General features: G+C 36.9%; 1 pseudogene; it reads right to left on the bottom strand.

Moving 5' to 3' along the window:
• Positions 1–1,678: 1,678 nt before the first annotated feature.
• On the bottom strand, positions 1,679–15,539 carry LOC138170288 (cytoskeleton-associated protein 2-like; annotated as a pseudogene).
• Positions 15,540–20,852: the final 5,313 nt, after the last annotated feature.

Raw genomic sequence — 20,852 nt, forward strand, 5'->3', positions numbered from 1 at the left:
TAACTTGCCCAAGGTTACACAGCTAGTTTTTTTTGTGTGTGTGTGTGTGTGTGTGTGTGTGTGTGTGTGTGTGTGGGTATTAAGTGTCTGAGGCTGTAAAGGAACTCGGGTCCTCCTGACTCCAGGGCCAGCCCTTTAGTCACTGCGCCACCTAGCTGCCCTCTTCATTTGTTTTAGTTAGACATCTAATTCTATTTAGTTACTGTTGCATACTTCCTGTCTACTGGTTTTTCAACAGTCTAATTTTTTCCAATTTCTGCTGAGTTTCTCTGTTGAACCATTCATTTGGAAAATTGTTTTTTTCTTCCCTACTCATTCTCATTTTCTTATCTTCACCCTCTTGCATTCCCTCTTCCCTCCCTCTTCTCCCTCTTCTAGTCCTTGGATCCTCCTCCTCCCCCTTCTCTTCCTCCCTTAAGTGACTAAGATTAAGAAGCTGGTACTGTGGTGACACTGTTTCTATTAAATAACAAAATGAATTTGTGAATTCCATGAAAAAAGTTCAAGTGGAAGCTCTATTCCCTGTAGAGTAAGGAAGAATTTCTGTGAGCTACTGTGTGAGGAAACTTTGAGAAAACCTCAAAACTTTTATATGTCTAACACTTGCTCTAGAGCTATTATTCCAAATCCTACCATGATGAATCAATCAATAGTTTTGGGTCCAAAGAGTTTGGCTACTATATCAAAGTTATAGATTTATTCTTTTTTTTTTCTGTGAATTGTAGACTTCCTTCATTCCAATCACATATCTCTGTAACACACACCCATGTGTAGCATCTTTTTAGAAAGGTGGAAATGATGGTCACCTGAAAGATTTGAGCAACTTTTTGTATCAATATTATTGGCACAAATGTAAATCTGAGCCTAGGTATATATATCCAAGTATTTTATCAGGCTTGTATGGCTATACAATTAATCTTTCTTTTTTTTTAGGTTCTTCAGGCTAAGAATTTTAATGCAGACTTTTCTGCTTAGAAAAACTGAACAAAATTGTATAGTGTTGGTTGTTTTATATTGGGAAATGTTGCAAAGCAAAAAAGACAATATCAAATGAATATAGATTCTACAGCAAAAATCCTAATTAAAATGAATATTTAAATCTTACTAAATTGGAAAACACATTTCCTCTAATGGAAAAAATATATATATATATATATATGTGTGTGTGTGTGTGTGTGTATATATATATATATATATATCATGTTAACATGCTTACTTTCCCAACATAGTTCTTTTGATTAGGTTTGTAAATATCCATTTAAAATAGCCACCAAAAAATTAAGCATATATAATAGTCAGCTGTATCATACTATGAGATTTCTCTTGCTCAATATAATACAGACATAAGATGTTTAATAGTCTCATTTCAAAGACGGTCTCTACCAATCTAAAAAAAGTTACTTTTTGATAATAAAGTTAAATCTGTGTACTAATCCATGCAAGTAAAATCTTGTTATATAAGTATCTTTTCAATTATATTTTCACTGTAGTGAAAATTTAGACTATATATGTGTGTGTATGTGTGTGTCTGTGAAATGTGAAACCTGAAACCAAGAAACTTAATTTAATTAGAACTTTTAAATACATTTCTTCCCTTATTAAAGTTTTATTTCTTTTCTATTTCTTTTGCTGTTTCTTCAAGGGAAGATGCACAAGGTGGAGTATTTGCATGGTCTCTCTAAGTGCTTGTTTCATTTCCCAGTGCTACTAACTGCCCCAATTAAGAAACACAGGGATAATATTCTTTTAAAATATCTGGTAATTTACAAAACTTCTCCGAAGATGTCGAGAAAATCTCACTGATGTCAGAAACTCCAGGTCCTGTAAGTGGAAAACTATTTTCACCAAAATTCATCTTCTTTTTCACATGTTGTAAGTATGGAAAGGATGACACATGATATTCAATTGCACTAGTTTCCTTGTTGGAAGTCTCTAAATCACTGGTTGAATCTTCTGCTTTATCCTCTTGATCTCTTTCAAACACTTGAAGTTTTATATTCCTTGTTTTATGATCTTTATCTTTTGATTCTGAATTTTCTGGTGCCAATGTCCGGACCATCTACATCAATTCTATCCTCATTTATAACTCCATAATCTACTTTGTTGACCGATTCACTAGCTGGAAAAACAACTCATCAGTGTTCTCCCCAGAATTAACTTTTGCTTGACTCTTCATTGTTAGGATATATGCAAGTGTGTGTTGTATTTCTTCTATAGGCCGAACCCCTGAAGGAATGGTTCCTTCATATATTGCAATATTTTCAATAGGGCTGTAATTAATTCAAGACGTACAAAGCATACCCAATACTTAACAAGTTCCTTGGCATCTGGAATTTTTATAATGAGTTCTTTCAGTGTTGAAAATATTTCTTCCATTCACATCCTTTATTAATTAAGCTCAAGCATTCAGAAAATATTTTGTTAATTTTATCAGTGAATAATCTATGCTCATCTTCTTCTGCAATGGTGGTCCAGAAAGACTCAATTTGTATTTCTTTTGTCAATTCCATCTTAAATGGAGCAGACACAAGAGACATAGCTTGTCTTTTAATTACTCTTCTCTTGTCATTTTTTCACTCAACCAGATGACTTCTCTCTTTTATTGATTCTTTGGCTAATATAGTTCTTCTCATTTTGGTAGGCACTTTTGTTAAAGCGTATCTTTACTTATCACTAGGTTTGTAATCTTCTCAGAATTTGGTGCTGATAATTGAAATAAGTTTGGCTTTAGAAACATGAATGATCATAGCTCCAAATGACTATGTTTCAAAGATGCTTCATTTTATTTTATTTTTTTTTGACATTCGTTTTTAACACTGAGTTGCAAATCCTATCCATTCCTTCTGCCAGAGGATCCCTCATTGAGAAGGCAAGTAATTTAATATAGGTTATACATATGTAATCATGCAAAACATTTTCAAAACAGTAATGTGAAGACACAGACCCCCCCTCCCAAATAAACCTCAGGAAAAATAAAGGAAGCAAAAAATGTATGCTTCCATCTCTATTCAGACACCATCAGTTTTTTCTTTGGTGATGGAGATCATTTTTCATCATAAGTCCTTCAGAATTTTCTTGGATCATTGTTTGCTGAGAATAGTTGGTTGGTTGGTTGGTTGGTGTTCTTCCTTCTCAAAGAGGAATAAAATGACATCACTATGCCAGACTCAAGTTTCAGTGTGTCCATCTGTGGCTGATCAGAACAACACGAGTTTGGAATGCTCTACCATAGGTTGGGCACACATAGTCGATGTGAACATTTTGGGGTGGATACTAAATATCTGTATCTCACATTTCTTTTGAGCTATTTCAATTCCGCTTCACTTATGGAACATACCGCCTTCTCTAACCTAGGGCATGCTAGGCAGTACTGTATCAGTGTTTTCCATTCCACACATAAAATTCCAAAGTTCTTAAGAGAGACGTGGAGAGTGTACCTGTGTTGCTTCTTCTGACCACCATGTGAGCACTTGCCTTGTGTGAATTTTCCATAAGATAGTCTTTTTGGTAAGCATACTTTTTTCAGTATAGGTTGTGCATGTGTGGCTAATGCAAAACAATAACATAGTAGATATATTGTAAAAGACTGACTATATTTCCTTCTCTACTATCCCATCTCCCACTTGTTCTATTCTCTACTTTGATCCTGTCCCTTTGCAAAAGTGGGTGCTTCTAACCTCCCTCCCCCCCAGCCTGCCCTCCCTTCCATCATCCCCCCTCTCATCCTCTTCCTCCCCCCATTCTCCTGGAGGGTGAGATACCCTATTTAGTGTGTATTTCACTCCCTCCTCAAGCCAGATTCAATGGGAATGAGGTTAACCCATTCCCTTTTGCCTTCCTATTCTTCCCCTCCATTTTAACCACTTTCCCTTGCCTCTTTTGTATGAGATAGTTTACCCCAATCTGTCTCTCCCCGTCTCCTCTCATTATATTCCTCTCACCTCTTAATTTCACCTTTTAAGTATCATCCCTTCCTGTTAAATTGGTCCTGTGCCCTCTATCTATGTATACCTGTAAACATGTATACACACATTCACATATATATATATATATATATTCATATGACCATATACCCTCATATATAGACATATATATATATTTCTATTTCCTTCAACGACCGAAAAAAGTTTCATAAGTTACAATTATTGTTTTTCCATGTAGGAATGTTAATAGTTCAACTATGATAAGTTCCTTATGATTTCCTTTCTCTGTTTACCTTTTCATGCTTCTCTTGCTTCTTGTGTCTGAATGTCTAATTTTCTATGCAACTCTCCTTTTTTCAGCAAGAATGCTTGAAAGTCCTCTACTCCACTGAATGACCATATTTTTCCCTGAAACATGATACTCAGTTTTGCTGGGTAGGTGACTTTTGGTTTTAATCCCAGCTCCTTTGACCTCTGGAATATCATATTCCAAGCCCTTCGATCCCTCAGTGTAGAAGCTGCCAGACCCTGGGTTATCCTGATTGTGTTTCCACAATATTTGAAATGTTTCTTCCTGGCTGCTTGTAATATTCTCTCCTTAATCTGGGAATTCCAGAACCTGGCTATAATATTCCTAGGAGTTTTCATTTTTTGGATCTTTTTCAGGAGGTGACTGGTGGATTCTTTCAACCTCTATTTTGCCCTCTGGTTCTAAAACATCAGGGCAGTTTTCTTTGAGAACTTCCTGGAGGATGCTTTCTAGGTTCTTACTTTGGTCATGGCTTTCAGGTAGTCCAATAATTTTTAAATTATCTCTCCTGGATCTATTTTCCAGGTCACTGGTTTTTTCCCATGAGATATTTCACATTGCCTTGTATTCTTTCACTTGTTTGGATTTGTTTAACAGCATCTTGATTTCTCATAAAGTCATTAGCTTCCAATGGCTCCAATCTAATTCTGAAGCAATGATTCTCCTCATTGAGCTTTTGAGATTCTTTTTCCATCTGGCAAATTTGGATTTTTAAGGCATTCTTCTCCTCATTGCCCTTTTGAGCCTTCTTTGCCATTTAAGCCAGTCTGTTTTTTAAGGTATTATTTTCCTCAGTCAGGCTCTCATTTCATAATTTTCTTGCATTGTTCTCATCTCTCTTCCCAATTTTTCCTCCACTTCTCTTAACTGCTTCTTAAGGTCCTCTATGGCCTGTAACTAGCTTATATTTTCCTTTGAAGCTTTTGGTTCAGGAGTTCTGACTTCACTGATTTCCTCCTATTCCACGCTTTGCTCCTTTTTGTCCCCAAAATAGGAGTGTAATTTTGGAATCTTCTGTTTGCTTTGTTTCCTTTGCCTGCTCATTTTGCCAACTGAATTACTTGACTTTGGGGCTTTTTGCCACAGTAGGACTCTGCCACCAGAGAGGGGAGCTTTCATCCCAAAAGCTTGGGTTTTCTCAGCTGGCAGAGGTATTAGATGGGTGCCCTCTCTGAGGTCTCCACAGGCTCTGGCAAGCTGGACACACACCCCAGGACCTCCACCCTAGACTGCAATCCAGATCCAAGCAGGTTAAAGCAAGAGCGATTGCCCCTCACCCTGGTGCTTGGTCCCCCTAAACTCTGCAGGCCAGGACCCGAAGCTGCCACGTGGCACTGGCTGGCTGTGCTGGAGTTTCAGAGGCTAAAAGCCATGCACTCTTACTTACTGGTCCCAAAGTCCCGACTGCCCTGGCCTCTCACTTTGTCCTTCGAATCTATGTGTTGATAAATCTGGAAATCGTCATAGCTGCTGCTGATCTGGAGTCCCTCTGGCCAGAGGGTGGTCAGGCCCACCCTGAGACTAAAGCCTTGTGTGGGCCTGGGCTCAGCTCCCAGAGCACTGGGCTGAATTCCTGTTGGCCTGCCGGGCTGTCCTTAGCAGGAGGTTAGCTTCTCTGTGTCATTTTGTGGGTTCTGCCGCTCCAAAGTTTGTTTAGAGTCCCCTTTTTACATGGATTGGGGAAGGTGGAAGCTGGAGCTGCAGGAAGGTCGTGCTTCTACTCTGCCATCTTGGCTCTGCCCCTGTCTCTTTTTCTTACAATCACATAGTCTATTAAATGATCATGTTTGCAGGGACGGTGTATTCATGAAGTATTATTACATCTAGGTAGAGAGAAGACAGTACTGGTAATGAGAAAAGAACTGCTATAAATATTTTTGTACATATAGGTCCTTTTCCTTTTTTTAAATCTGTTTTGGATAGTAGTGGTATTGCTAGGTCAAAGAGTATACATGGTTTTATAGCCCTTCGGTTATAGTTCCAAATAGTTCCCTGGAATGGTTAAATCAGTTCACAATTCCACCAACAGTACATTAATGTCTCATTTTTCCTACATTCCATTCAGTCATTTTCCTTTTCTTTACTGTTAGCCAATCTAATAGGTATGAGGTAGGACTTCAGAATTATTTTAATTTGCATTTCTCTAATCAATAGTGAGTTACAGAATTTTTTTCCATATAGCTATAGATAGTTTTGATTACTTCATCTGAAAGCTGGTGATATCATTTATCAAATGAAATTATTTATCAGTTGGGGATGGATCTTATTTTTTTTTATAAATTTGACTTAGTTCTCTATGTATTGGAAATAAGGCCTTTATCACAAAACTTGCTTCAAATTTTTTTTCACAGTTTCCATTGCTAACAGTATTTCCCTCCATCCTATTTCCCCTTCCCTTTTTATTCTATTCTCTATCTCCTTTCACCCTGTCCCACCTCAATAGTGTTTTCCTTCTGACTATCCCCTCCCCCAATCTGCTCTCCCTTCTATCACACCACCCACCGCCCCCTTGTCTTACCTCTTTCCCTTCTTACTTTCTTGTAGGGTAAGATAGATTTCTGTACACAATTGAATATGTATGCTTCTCTATTTGAGACAGTTCTGATGAGAGTAAGGTTCACTCACTTCCTCTTTTCTCTCCCCTCATCCCCTCCACTTTAAAAGTATTGGCTTGCCTCTTTTATGGGAGATAATTTACCCAATTCTACCTCTCCCTTCCCTTTTCTCCAAATGCTCTCACTGCCTAACTTTATAGATTTTAGATATCATCCCTTCATATTCAATTCACACCAGTGTCCTCTGTCTATATATATTCCTTCTAACTGCACTAATAAAAAGAAAGTTGATATGAATTAGAAGTATCATTTTCTCATATAGAAATGTAAATAGTTTTACTTTGTTAAGTCTCTTGTGATTTCTCTTTCCTGTTTACCTTTTCATGCTTCTCCTTAGTCTTATATTTAAAAGTCAAAATTTTCTATTCAGCTCTGGTCTTTGCATCAAAAATGCCTTGAATGTCCATTTACCCCTGAAAATTATATATGTGTGTGTGTGTGTGTGTGTGTGTGTATACACACATATATGTATAGGTTTGTATGTTTGTGTGTATGTAGAGAGAGAGATTAATGCAATATATGAGACATTAATTCACTGTCACTAGAGATTTGAACTTATTTAACCATTCTGGAGAGCAATGTACTAAAAAATATAGTCAATTTTTCGGGGTAGGTGATTCTTGGTTAAAATCCTAACTCTTTTCCCTTCGGGAATATCATATTCCAAGCCCTACTAACCTTTAAACTGAAAGTCTAGTGGATTTCTTGTGTTATTCTGACTGTGGATCCACCATATTTGAATTGTTTCATTCTGGCTGCTCGAAATATTTTCTCCTTGACATGGGAACTCTGGAATTTGGCTGTACTATTCCTGGCATTTTTCATTTTGGGATATCTTTCAGGAGATGATCAGTGGATTCTTTTAATTTCTATTTTACCCTCTGGTTCTCGAATATTAGGGAAGTTTTACTTCATAATTTCTTGAAAGATGATGTCTAGGTTCTTTTCTTGATCATTGTTTTCAACTAGCCCCCAAATTTTTAAATGATCTCTCCTGAATCTGTTTTCCAGATCAATTGTTTTATCAACGAGATATTTCACATTGTCTTCTAAATACATTTTTTTACTCTTTTGTTTTTGTTTTACTGTTTCCTGATTTCTCATAAAAGTCATTAGCTAGGTGCACTAAGTGGTGCAGTGAACAAAGTGCTGGCCCCAGAGTCGGGAGGACCTAAGCTCAGTTCCGGCCTCAGACACTTAACACACACACACACACACACACACACACACACACACACACACGCACGCACGCACGCATGCACGCACACCAAATTAGCCGTGTAAACTTGGGCAAGATACTTAACCCCAATTGCCCTCCAAAAGGCAAAAATAAATAAATAAATAAAAGTCATTAGCTTCTATTTGCTCAGTTCTAATTTTTAAGGAATTATTTTCTTCAGTGAACTTTTGTATTTCCTTTTCCATTTGGCCATCTTGCTTTATACCTTAAGTTGTTATTTTTCTTCAATAATTTTTGTGTATTCTTTACCAATTTATTGACTCATTTTTCATGATTTTATTGCATCATTTCCATTTCTCTTCCCAGTTTTTCCTCTACCTCTCTTACTTGATTTTCAAAATCCTTTTTGAGCTCTTCCATGGCTTGAGACCAATTCATATTTTTGGAGATTTTAGTTGTAGGAGCTTTGATTTTGTTATCTTCTTTTGAGTGTGTCTTCTGATCTTTTTACTCACCATAGTAACTTTCTATGGTCTGAATTGTGTGTGTATGTGTTGTTCACTCATTTCCCCAGACTCTTTCTTGACTTTTAAACTTTTTGTTAAAGTAGGTTTTGTTTCCAGGGTAGAAGGCACACTGCCCCAAGCTTCAGAGTTTTGTGCACATGTTTTCAGAGATACTTCTAAGGACTGGTAAGTTTTCAGTTCTTCTAGGGTGGTATAATATAAGAAGAGGTACATTTACCACTCTCCTGGCCTGTGCTCTCTCTGTGAGCAACCATGAACATTCTTTTCTGCCTGGTAACTGTGACAGGACTCCCTGCTCCACTACAGCCACAAGTTATGGTGTGCTAGTGCTTCTACTTGCACAGGGACTTCACTCAGGACTATGAGTCCAATGAGATTATGGGCAAAGCAACAGGGTCTTGCCTCAGTGCTAGCAAAGAAACCCCAGTAATCTCCTTGTGACTAGTTGTTCAACCCCCTTACTGTCTGTGGGCTGAGAGCTCTGAATTAGTTACAGACACAGCTGTTGCTGCTGATTCAGTAGTTCCCAAGGTCTACTTTTGGTTTGCTGGGACTGGGGTTGTAATGGTATAGACTGCAATGGACTGTGCTCCTCTCTCACCCTGGTGCAACACATCTTTGCTTCTAAGTTGTTTTAGGCTGAAAAATTACTTCACCCTGTCTCTTTGTGGGTTCTGCTGCTCTAGAATATTTTTAGATTCATTATTTAAAGTATTTAGAGGTGTTTGAGGGGAAAGTTCAGGCAAGTCCCTGCCTTTACTCCACCATTTTGGCTCTACCTCCCTTTCATTGGTTTCTCATTTTAATTTGTTGCAAAAATCAGATTTGTTTTGATATTTGGTAGAACTGACTGTAATAGTGGTAATCTCTTTTTATGAGACTCTTTTTAAGGTAACAATGACAGAGGTTCTACCAGTGGCTTCTTTCTCCTTGTTCTAGATAGAGTCAATTGTTTTTTTTTTTCCCTGGAAGGTTGAAGGCTATTTTGTTCTGGGAAGAAGTCATATCACCAAATTTAGTGAAAACAGTAACAGATATGGTTCACAGCTACATTTGTACCACTATACAGAATGATGTTTTGGTTTAAGAAGAGCAATTGAAGTCTTTTTACTTGTTAAAGAGCTTTCATATTTAACTGCTGATGATTTTTGAAATAAGGTAACTTCCCAGAGACAGGAGGACCCAAGTTTGGTTCCGGCATCAGACACTTAACATCCACACAAAAATACTAGCCGTGTAACCTTGGGCAAGTTACTTAAGCCCAATTGCCCTCCAAAAGCCAAAAAAAAGAAAGAAATAAGGTAACTTGAGATTGGACGTCTTAACCATGGTAAGAACCATGGATGGGTTTCTTTAACAAGGTACCATCCTGCTTCCACTTTCCTGCAATAAGCTGTTTTTCCTTACTATTTCTTTTAAAGAGAAAGATTTGGCTGTATGTGAAACAGCAAATTTTAGATTCATCTTCATTTGGTGACTTTTTTATGGTTTGATCACAATTCTCTGCATAAAATTTATCAATATCTATGAATTTGTCAATACATTGATAGGTTTTAAAGGAATGTCATTTCTTTCTACTGTTGGAATATTTTTCTCCATATATTCTGATTAACATTTTCTTTATTATCCATTTTGGTATTGGCAAGCTTCAGAGATTTTGGTACCTTCTTGATTGGGTCTCTAGAAACTTTTCTTTTAAAAGTTATTATTGCTGGTTATCTACTTTTCCTATAGTTTTAAGACAGAAATGCTTTTCTCTTTGCAAGATATTCCTCTAGTGTTTTTTTCATCCTTGCTCATCAAAAGATCCCGGTAAAAGGCTGTAGCCCAGAAGTGAGGAGAGGGGAAAGTGGCACCTTCTCCTTCCCCATTCCCACTGGCCCATCCAAGGTTCCAGCTTCTACTTCTTAAAGCTCATAGGCCGTGGGACCCAGGCTCCCTTTTCTCACTTTACACCTTTGAAGAGGGGCTTGGAGCTCTGAATGGAGGATGGTGGTGATCATCACAACAGGGAGGGGGGAATTGCAGTGATGATAGAGGATGTGAGGGAAGAGTTTGCCTCCAGGCTCTCTTCAGCAATTAATCTTGCACTTTTCCAGTTACATCTTATAGGTTTAGTCTACAGTAGTTTAGGTTGGTGGTTTTCTAATGCTAATTAACTGAACATTCTCTACAGGTTTTCTTCCCTCCATGATTCATGGTTGATATAAATTAGTCAGTCAGTCAGACTTAACTGACTTTAAGAAAGAGGTATTTACTAAGGTAATAAAGTAAGAATGATTAGAAGGAACAGGAAAAAGTATTTATAAAATACTTAACCTGGTGTTGTTTTAAGCATTTTATAAATAGTATCTCATTTGAAGATCATCACAGCCCTGGGACATAGGTGCTATTATTAAACTCATTTTAAAGATGAAGGAACTTTAGGCAGACACAGACCAAGCAATTTGCCCAGGGTCACACATTTAGTAAATTTTGAGGCCACATTTGAATTCAGGGCTATATGAATCCAGGTTCGGTGCTCTGTACATTGTTCCATCTGGATGCCTATATATTAATACTATTATTAATACTATTAATACTAATATTAATGCATCATTTGCAAAAGTCTATGATACTCTCCCACAAGTACATATAGAGTCTAGGGAAAGGATACTCATATGTTCATATCAAAAAGTAGTAACTTAGTGCTTCTCAAAGTCCCTTGGATGGAGTGCTTAAGATATTTACACCTTTTCCTTCTGTTCCTTAGAATAACTGTGATTAATCCATTCACCATCCCATCTTGTCCTTTCTCAACTCTCTATGCAGACATTGTTTTCATATGTGTTGTCCTGGGCCAATGCTAGGAAAGGAATGGGATGTTCAAAATCCTCTTGATCCTTTATTGCTTGTAAGGTCTGTCTATAGGGAAGGTGATAAAGGAGTGAGGTTCTCTTTTTCACCAGAAAATGTTTCTACCCCCCTCTGGAATTTATCTGAAGTGTTTTATGCTGCCTTTCCTCTCACTTAAAATCTCTCAGTTTTGGAGTTGACTTTGTATTTTATAGACAACTCATAGGCATGGCAAGGTTTTCCTCAGCCAATTTGAATGCATTTCATACACAACATTGCTCTAGTTCAACCAATATCTTTCAAGGACTTTTTATACTTACCCTAAAGTCTTTGACTGATTTGTCGATTGAGATGCATTTTCACCTGATTAAGGTATCAAGGCATAGTATGCATTATTTACTTTAAGTTGAGGGAGTAATTGACTCAGTGACTCCCTACCCTTACATAAGCATCCTCAATTCTAACACCTCAAGTCCCCCTTGTTGGACTGAAACTGCACATGCTTTGCACAATCTATCAAGAAGAGCAAATGTATGCATGTTCCAAGGACTACTCTACCAGGCCAGTCATCCAGTACAACTATGTAGAACCATTATGGTGTACTAAAAATATACATGAATGAGACTCTGAAGAGCTCTATTCTAGTCCTTGGTTCTTCCATTTTTCTAGCTCTGTGGACTCGTATCCCCTGGGGTAATCTATGATTTTTTTTTCCCTAAAGGATGATTTCTAGAATCCTTGAACTTAAATTTTAGTAATTTATGATATTGAAAATTCAAAGAATATTGCAGAGACAAGAGTGGCATTGAAGTCAAAAGTCCTGTGTTCAGATCCTGCTGCTGACACTGATACTTGGGCAAGTCACTTCAGGTTTATGAACCTCAGTATACCATCTTCAAAATGAAGTGGTTTTCAACTGATAAATAGTCAAAGATTTTGAACAATTTTTAAGACAAAGTAATTAATGCTATCTGTAATCATATGAAAAATGCTCTAAATAATTATTAATTAAATGCAAATTGAAACAATTGAGCTACCATCCCATACCTATCAAATTGGCTAATATGACAGAAAAAGAAAATGAGAAATGTCAGAAAGGATATGGAAAATTTGAGGTGGTCATACACTTTTGGTTAAGTAGTATTCAACCATCCTGTAGAGCATTTTGGAACCATCCCCAAAGGGCAATAAAGCCCTTTGACCAAGGTAGGTCTCTATTCAAGCTAGGTCTCTATCCAAAGAGTTAAAAGAAGGCAAAGGATCTATATGTACAATTTTTTATAGCAGCTCTTTTAATGGTGACAAAGAATTGGAAGTTGAGGGGATGTCCATCAGCTGGGGAATGCATGAATAATTTGTCGATATGTGATATATGTGATATGTTCCATTGTAATGGAATGTGATGGGACACTATTGTGTCAAAAGAAATGATAACCAGGATGGTCTCAAAAAAATCTGGAAAGGCTTACATGTACTGAGGAAAAGTGAAATGATCCAAACCAGGAAAGCATTGTACATAGTCACAGAAATATTGTATGATGATCAATTGTAAATGAGTTAGCTTTTCTCAGCAATACAATGGTCCGAGACAATTCTGAAGGACTTATGATTAAAGGTGCTATTCATATCCAGAGAAAGAATTGATGAAATCTTAATTTAGATTGAAACTTTTCTTTATTTTTCTTGTTTGGGGGAGGAGAGGTCTGTGTTTCCCCACCATCACAACATTGCTAGCATGACAAATACATTTTGAATGATTGCACATGTATACTCTTTATCGAATTGGTTAAGTTCTTAATGGGAGAGGGAAGGGAAGGAGGGAGGGACATAATTTGTAATGCAATTTTTAAAATGAACGTTAATTGTTTTTACATATAATTGGTGAAAAATAAAATATTAAATCTTAAAAAAGCAAAATGAGGGGTCTGAGTGGGGTAGATGGTCTTTCAAGCTATTTATGATCCTATGAAAATCAACCTTTTGAGACCCACAGATGAATGAGAGCAGAATAGAAGAAGAATACACTAGTAGCTAATAAAAATGTGTGAATAGGCAAGAAGTAAATTCACAGATGACTTGCAAGAGCAAAGAGTAGCACCAAGGAAATCTGGTCACAAAAATAGTTAGAAATAAAGACAGAAAAGTGAGGAAGAGGAGGTATGGAATGGGATAAGATGAAGGAGAAGCTATTAGAGACCCAGCTAAAGATCAGAAAAAGATTTGTGTCTCTAGGAGTCCTTTGGAGAGAAAGGGAAGGATCCTTCTCCTGAAGGCACTAGGACACTGGTCAATAAACCAAGGCAGAGATTTATTCACAGGAACATCTCAGGAATCCCACCAGCCATGCTGCGGAGCAACTTTAAGTTTAGAGAAGGTATGAGAATAGGCAACAGGTGCTTCTATCCATTCTGTAAAATAAAGTAGACTTAAAGACAGGGGATGCTAGGCCCTTCCAAATTATCTCAGAAGAATAGGACATTTCACAAGAACAACAGGGGCTCATTTATTCAATTGGGGGAACAAGTTGGAGGCTTAGTCACAAATGAACCATATAGTATCCCAGGAATTAAAAATGAGATTCAAGGGTGAAAGCAACCATGAGGTTAATTTTATAATGAATCTGAGCTATGGTTCAAGTGATTTTCATCACCCTTAACTGATTCTATAGAGAGGGGTGAAGAGGAGTTGAAGAAAAGGTTTTAGCATCTAGATCCCTGTTGTTGAAGTGGCTTCAGATCTGTGGATTGGGAACATACCAGGGCTAAGACCAATCAGGCCATTGTGCAGGGGTCTGAACTGATTCAATTTCTCTGAAGATCTTTCTGTATTTTCTGATACTTCCTTCAAATCTCATGCTTTTAAAAGAATGGAGAGGCCCCTGCACCAGCAACTACACTCACATAAACTATTCTTATAACTGTTAATATCTATTTATGAGTCAATTATTCTTAGTGACTGAGTGTGCCTTATCACAAGGTGGTGAAATTTTCTATTCTTCAGATATGTTTTGAAAGGGTTCTCCAATTCCCTCTTTCAATCTTCTTTCTTTTATAGAATGGATAGAAATGCCTGTTGTCTCTTTTCATTCCTTCTTCTCTAAAGTTGAAGCTACTCCCACACATGGCTGGTCGGATGCCCTGCATGTTCCTGTGACAGTATATTCTCTCTATCACAACCTGCTTCCAGGATATATCTTCCATTCATATTAGCCTGCTGGGTTGTCTGATAGAGGCCTCACAGATCAGATCAACATGTGAAAAGGCAGAAAATTTTTGCTCTCAGATGGCATTTGTCTTGAAACCCTAAGCTATATCTTAAGGGAAATTTGTTGAAAGAAACAATCTCTTTCATAGCAAAATGTGTTCTTTACAATAAAAAATAGAATGTGATAACTATTTCACATAGTTATACATAAGAGAAGTTATTTAGCACTGTCATATTAAAGAAGTTACCTTGCTGCCCCCCTCTTTGCCCCCAACACATATACCCAACTTTAGTTATAGTGACATTTTAAAGATAGTTCAAGCAATGACTTGGTTTGAGAAGTGAGAGTTAAACATGATGAGGAGGAAAGATGAACTACAATGGGGACACAGAGAAGTCCCAAATCTTTGCTCCTCATTAGTAGATAATAATTAATAGATAATTCAGTTACGAGAGCTCAGATATTGGTACTACAATGCTATTAATTTCTAGAATCATTAGTTTTCAAGTAGTTGAAGAAGTACTGAGTCAAAGAAAAAAAAAGGGATAGGATGCTAGTCCACTTGAGCACTTCATAGGTATGCTGCTAGGCAGCTACGTTGTTTACTGGATAAAGAACTGGGCCTGGAGTCAAAAAGATCTAAGTTCAAATCCAGGCTCAGACATTCACTGTCTTTGTTACCCTGGGCAAGTTATTTATTTTGTTAGCCTCAGAAATGGGGGATATTGACTTTACATGGTTTTTCTGAAGATCAAATTATATGTTTCCTTCATTCCTTTCTTTTCTTAAAATGATTTCTTTATGTCTGATTTTTTTTTGCTATTGGACAAAAATTATAAGAAAGAAAAGGTCACCTATTTAACAGCTGACCCATCTAGACTGATGTTTTCCTTTTCTACATTTTCCCACTCAAAGTCTTCCACAACCTGAATCCCATCTACCATTCTAGTGTTACATTACTGTCTCTTTTAGATATTAGCTCTTCTTGGTAAGCTCATCTGTTAGCTGTCCCTGTTCACAATCCTTTCTAATAAAATAAGTTCACATGAAAGCCTAGGGCATATCTCCTGATTGCTGGAATAGTTCCATGCAAACTTCAGCACCAACTCCAGGAGGGAGAAATAGAAAGACTATCTTATATAGAGGAAGGGGAATCTAGCCCCTCAAAATGTTCTGATTCTAATTTTATCTCCTTAGACACTTTGGGGAATTTCACCTTGGGTGACACAGGGGCCTCTCTTTGTTGAGCTGAGACATCTTACTCCCAGAGGAACAGTGTAATCACTCTACTTTTTCTGGTATAATCTAATTTTCATAACTTAACTTCTATTTGTCTGTCTCTGCCTCTGTCTCTGTTTCTAGCTTTTCCTGGGTCTCTGTGTTTCTGCATCTCTCTCCCTCTGCCTCTGTCACAATGTCTCTTTGTCACTCTCTGTCTCTCTGTCTCCATCCCTATCTCTTCTCTCTGTGTATATTTCTCTGTGTCTCTCCTTTCTCTTTTACTCTCTCAACTGTCATGTGTTACTTTTTATATATTTTGTGTAAACTCCTTGAGGACAAGGGCTATTGGGTTTTTGTCTCTGTATCTCCAGAATCTAGCATTTGGGGCTATTAATATGAATGTAACCCTGTCTAGTGAATATGTCCACCTAGGGATAGAAAAAAAATTGAGTAGATAGCCACTCAACGGATTAGTAGACTAACTTAATTCACAGACCTGCTCCCAGCCCCATTTTTTGGAAAAAAAAGAGCTATTTCTACAAAATGATAATAATTGGAAGGCTAAAGAAGCTGGGACAATTGAATGAATCATTGGGTAGTAGAGACTCTGATCATGGTAGACAGTGGAAAATAGCTGAAGTTTGAGCCCAAACTGTATACCAGTTAGACTTTTTGTGCTTGTCTCTGCCATTATAGATTGAAGTAGGCAATGGCAGACATCACACCTCCCTCAGGGTCAGAGCAATCTGTGGGGAACCAGGACTATAATTATAGAGCTAGTCAACCTCTCAGAGAGTTATGCCTCCCTGCCTGCTGCTTAATTTTTGGCGGGGGCATGGGATGGGCGATGAGAGTCAATTCTCTGTTTTTCCATCCTGCACATTCGTTTGTCTAGCTTAGCACAATGATTATGTACAGCCATGTCTAGGCAGAAGAAAGAAGATTTGTTCACCTTCACCAGCAAAAGGTGCCCACAGTCCAAAAAAAAAATGAGTAAGGGATAGAAAGGTAGTTATAGTCCCACATGCAAAAAAGGGATTGTGAAGCAAGAAAGACAGAGTATTTTCACAGTCCTTTGATAGGTTGGTATTCAAACCTTTCCTTGGAACATTTGTAACTCCTGATTATTAATTATTTTAGATTTCACTTTAACTAATTACAGTTAATCAAAGACAAATGGACTTTTTCATCTTTCAGTTTTTCTTTCTTTAGGCTACTCTCGGCCAATCTGTTGCTGCCTCAGACACTGCATTTGCATACATCCCATTACTCAGGTGCCCAGAAAGAACCTGACAACTGCTTTCAAAAATCTCACAAGGTTATATGTTGGACCTGTATCAGATTGCACATTGTCTTGGGGTGGGGGGAAGAGAGGGATGGAAAGAAAATTTAGAACTCAAAATCTTATGGAAGTGAATGGTGAAAACATAAAATAAAGAAATAAACAGAATCTTACAAGGCCCCATACCAACAGACAGAAGATAGAGACAGAAGCAGGCCACATTTCAAACAGATAATACATTCACAATGCTGGGTTTGGTGGTGGACAGAACAGGACCCAACTGACCCTCTGGCATTCAGATATTCATCTTTGCTCATCAAGGACAATGGGAAGGTGAATCCATACTGTATGAATTACTCCCTGAGTACATACATTAAAATCTGATTCAGCCACTGCTTAAGAGTATTTATATGCAACAAGAAGCAGTAAGAGGATGTCAGTACCTGCTCTGAAGTGAGGAGGGAGAAATTGTCCATTATGTATCCCCAAGTGGCTATTACATTTTTTCTACTTACTCCATAATGGGAGTAGGTACTGACTTTACCGAAAAATCCAGGCGTCTTCTTCCTGCCTCTTCACCTCCCTATGGCGGTTTCAAGCTGTGGCCACCTGTTTAAACTATCTTTGGAAATGCCATTGTTAAATGTATTTTCTTGCTGGCTGTTATAACAAATTATAATTTGAAAGGTTATTTGAATCTGTGTCAGTTTTGCTTACTTGAATGATGGGATGGAAATGGAAAGAAGAAAGAGAAGTTTAGCATATTCAATACGTTGAAGTTCTATAAACCTAACTTGGATTTTTTTTTGTTGTAAGACAACACATTAGAGACAGGAAGAGAACAATAGTTGGAAACTGATTCTTATAGAGATATGGGTCAGGAAGTAAGCAGTCCAGACTAAAAAGGGGGAAATCATTAAACATTTTTCCTCATTAGGTTTATAACATTAGATGAGTGGATTTGAAAAGAACACTGTGTTTCTGAGGAAGGAGGGAGCTGAAAGAAGCTATATCTCCACAAAATGAAGAGGAAAGAAGTCCCCTTCCCAAGCACATTGACATCTCAGTCTGTTTTCCTCTCAAGTACCACCAACTGCTGACATTACCAATAACTTTATACCATGTACCATGTTTCTTGAATTTTTAGAGATATAGATATCTACACACATAGGTACATGTGTAGATGTCCATATAGCTAGATATATCTAAACACATGAGAGAGAGAGAATTTACTTTTCTAAGAATGTTTCACAGATTGTAACCAATGCGTCATACTCAAGTGTCTTCCTTAACAACACGAGTATCTATTCATTAAGCATACAGAATTAAGCTACACGTTGATCACATTGGGGAAATTTTAGCTCAAAGACAATTATGCAAATCACTGTTCAGTAAAATAGGAAATTAGCACACTCAGATAACTGCTTTATGTGAGGAGCTGTTTTAATAAATTCCACCTCTAATCCATTCTTCAGGGAGAGAAGGAAGTACTCTGACCAACTTGCCCATCAACCCAACCTAGGAAGAAAGTGAGCCCTCTAAACCAATCTGCTATCCCATAGGAGGAATGCATAAGATGTATTTTTTTTTGGAAAGGGGCACAGTATTGTTTTTCTATCCTATTAGGTCTTTTAAAATATGTTTCTTTACTACTTACACACATTAGCTATCTGTTGTGATCATTATAAAATCATAGATGGAGAGATGAAAGGGATTTTGGAATCCAACTATTCCAACTCTACCTGATATTTTAGGCATAAGAAAACCAAGGTCCAGAGAAGTGAGTTGCTCAAGATCATACAAGTGCATCTTTTCAAGACTTATACCAGGCAGGAGAAATAGAAAGACTTTTGTAATTGTTGGAACTGACATTCTAATTCAAGGCACAGGATTTCACCTTACTAATGTTGGATAGCATCAGACACTGCACAGTACAAATTATGTACCATAAATTCTGAAAATTACTATAATTCTGGGTAACTTTAGAACAATGTAAGACTACTTGCTTATAAAAATATCTAAGTCAACTGAGTAGCTACCACAGTCCAGAACTACAGAAATTTCCTACTACACTAATAAATAAGTCTTGTTGATATACCCACCATTTTTATGCAACTTTTTGGAAGTAATGTACTACAGGGGAATGAGTTGTTTGATGTCCTAGGTTTGAAACCTATTTCTATTACATAATACATGTGAAGTTCTAGGCAAATTGGTCTTAGGACTTAGAAATCACAAATTTTCTTACTCAATTGCTTAATTTTATAGGTAAAGAAACAGAGGGCTTGACAAAAATATCTTGGTCAAAGTAATATAGGTAGTCAGTTGTTGAACCAGGGAATTGCCATCAACACTCCAGATTTGAAATCCTGTGTTTTATCTACTCTCTCTCTTATACTAAAAATAATCTCTCTTATACTTACATACTTCATATTCTCTTATATTTGCACTATTTGAATTTGAGAGATATTTACCCTGGAAGCTATGGACTATATTCTTCCTGTATAGAATCCAAAGTACAGACTGGGTTTTTATAGTTGTTCTGGCTCTAGGTTTTGTTTTTTATTATTTGCTTTTTGTGTTGCTTTCTTTAATCCAGAGTGTTTTGATGGGCTGTAGCATGCAATGAACCAACTCTGATATGGAAGTTAGTATAAGTTTAGGACACCTTAAAGGTCTGGTGCCCAGAACTAGGAAGTTGATAGAATCACTTCATTCTGATATGACCAGAGCACTTCTGGATCACTATGTTCAGTTATGAATATTTCATTTAAGGAAGGGCAGCAATTAAGTGATGATAATCCACAGGAAGGCTACCCAGATGTGAAGAGTTTTAAATTCATTCTAGAGAAGGTCATGTCAAATTTAGAAAAGAAGTTTAAGAGGAACATAATATGTTTTCAAATATCTAAAAGTCTGTCTTCTTAAAAGCTGTCATAGGCTGTGAAAAGAAATTGTGAAAAATAAAAAGTCTAATTTAGGCTTAATATAAAAGAAAACAAACAACAAAAAATAAACTGCAGTCAGCCAGATCCATCCAGGGGTATGCTAGAGTTTTATGTTAGCATCTTTACCTCAAAATTAAATTAATGGATGATTCATTTCATGATATGATTAAATAAAAATTTCTATCTAAATAACAAATTGTCAGTGTAGTAGATAGCATATTATTTTCTTCTTATAAATTAAGGAAGTGGAAACAGAGCATTTAAACAAGGAAATGCCAATTAGAAAATGAACCCAGGCATTCTAACTGCCAGTTCATGCTATCACTTATAAGCAACAATCTCAAAATCTGTCTCCACTTGAAAGCACAGGAAAATAATTTATGAAAATTCCACCATATTTTAAATACACTAAGACAATTTGCTATTTAAACAAACATTTGTATTTCAAGATATCATGGGGTGAATAATCCTTCTAAAACATGAATAATCATCCATCAATTTATTTTTTGTCAAAAATCATATTGGTATGTATTGATTTTTAAAAATATAAAATACATTTTAGAGAGAACAACCAAAGCAATTTAATTGAGGCATTTTATTTTACAGATAAGGAAACTGAGATTCATAGTGGTTAAATGAATTAATCAAAATCAATTTAATTCATTTTAATATAAAAGTAACTTATGAAGTGTCTACTATGTGCCAATCACTGATTGTGTTTCGTACTAGGGATAAAAGAATGGGGGGAGGAGAAGTCTATGACCTGAAGGAGCTTATATTCTAGTGAATATCATACTTCCACAGTT

This window comes from Petaurus breviceps, unplaced genomic scaffold, assembly GCF_028583685.1.
Source record: "Petaurus breviceps papuanus isolate PSGF00001 unplaced genomic scaffold, PetGlider_PUasm1.0 38, whole genome shotgun sequence".
Lineage (NCBI taxonomy): Eukaryota > Metazoa > Chordata > Mammalia > Diprotodontia > Petauridae > Petaurus > Petaurus breviceps.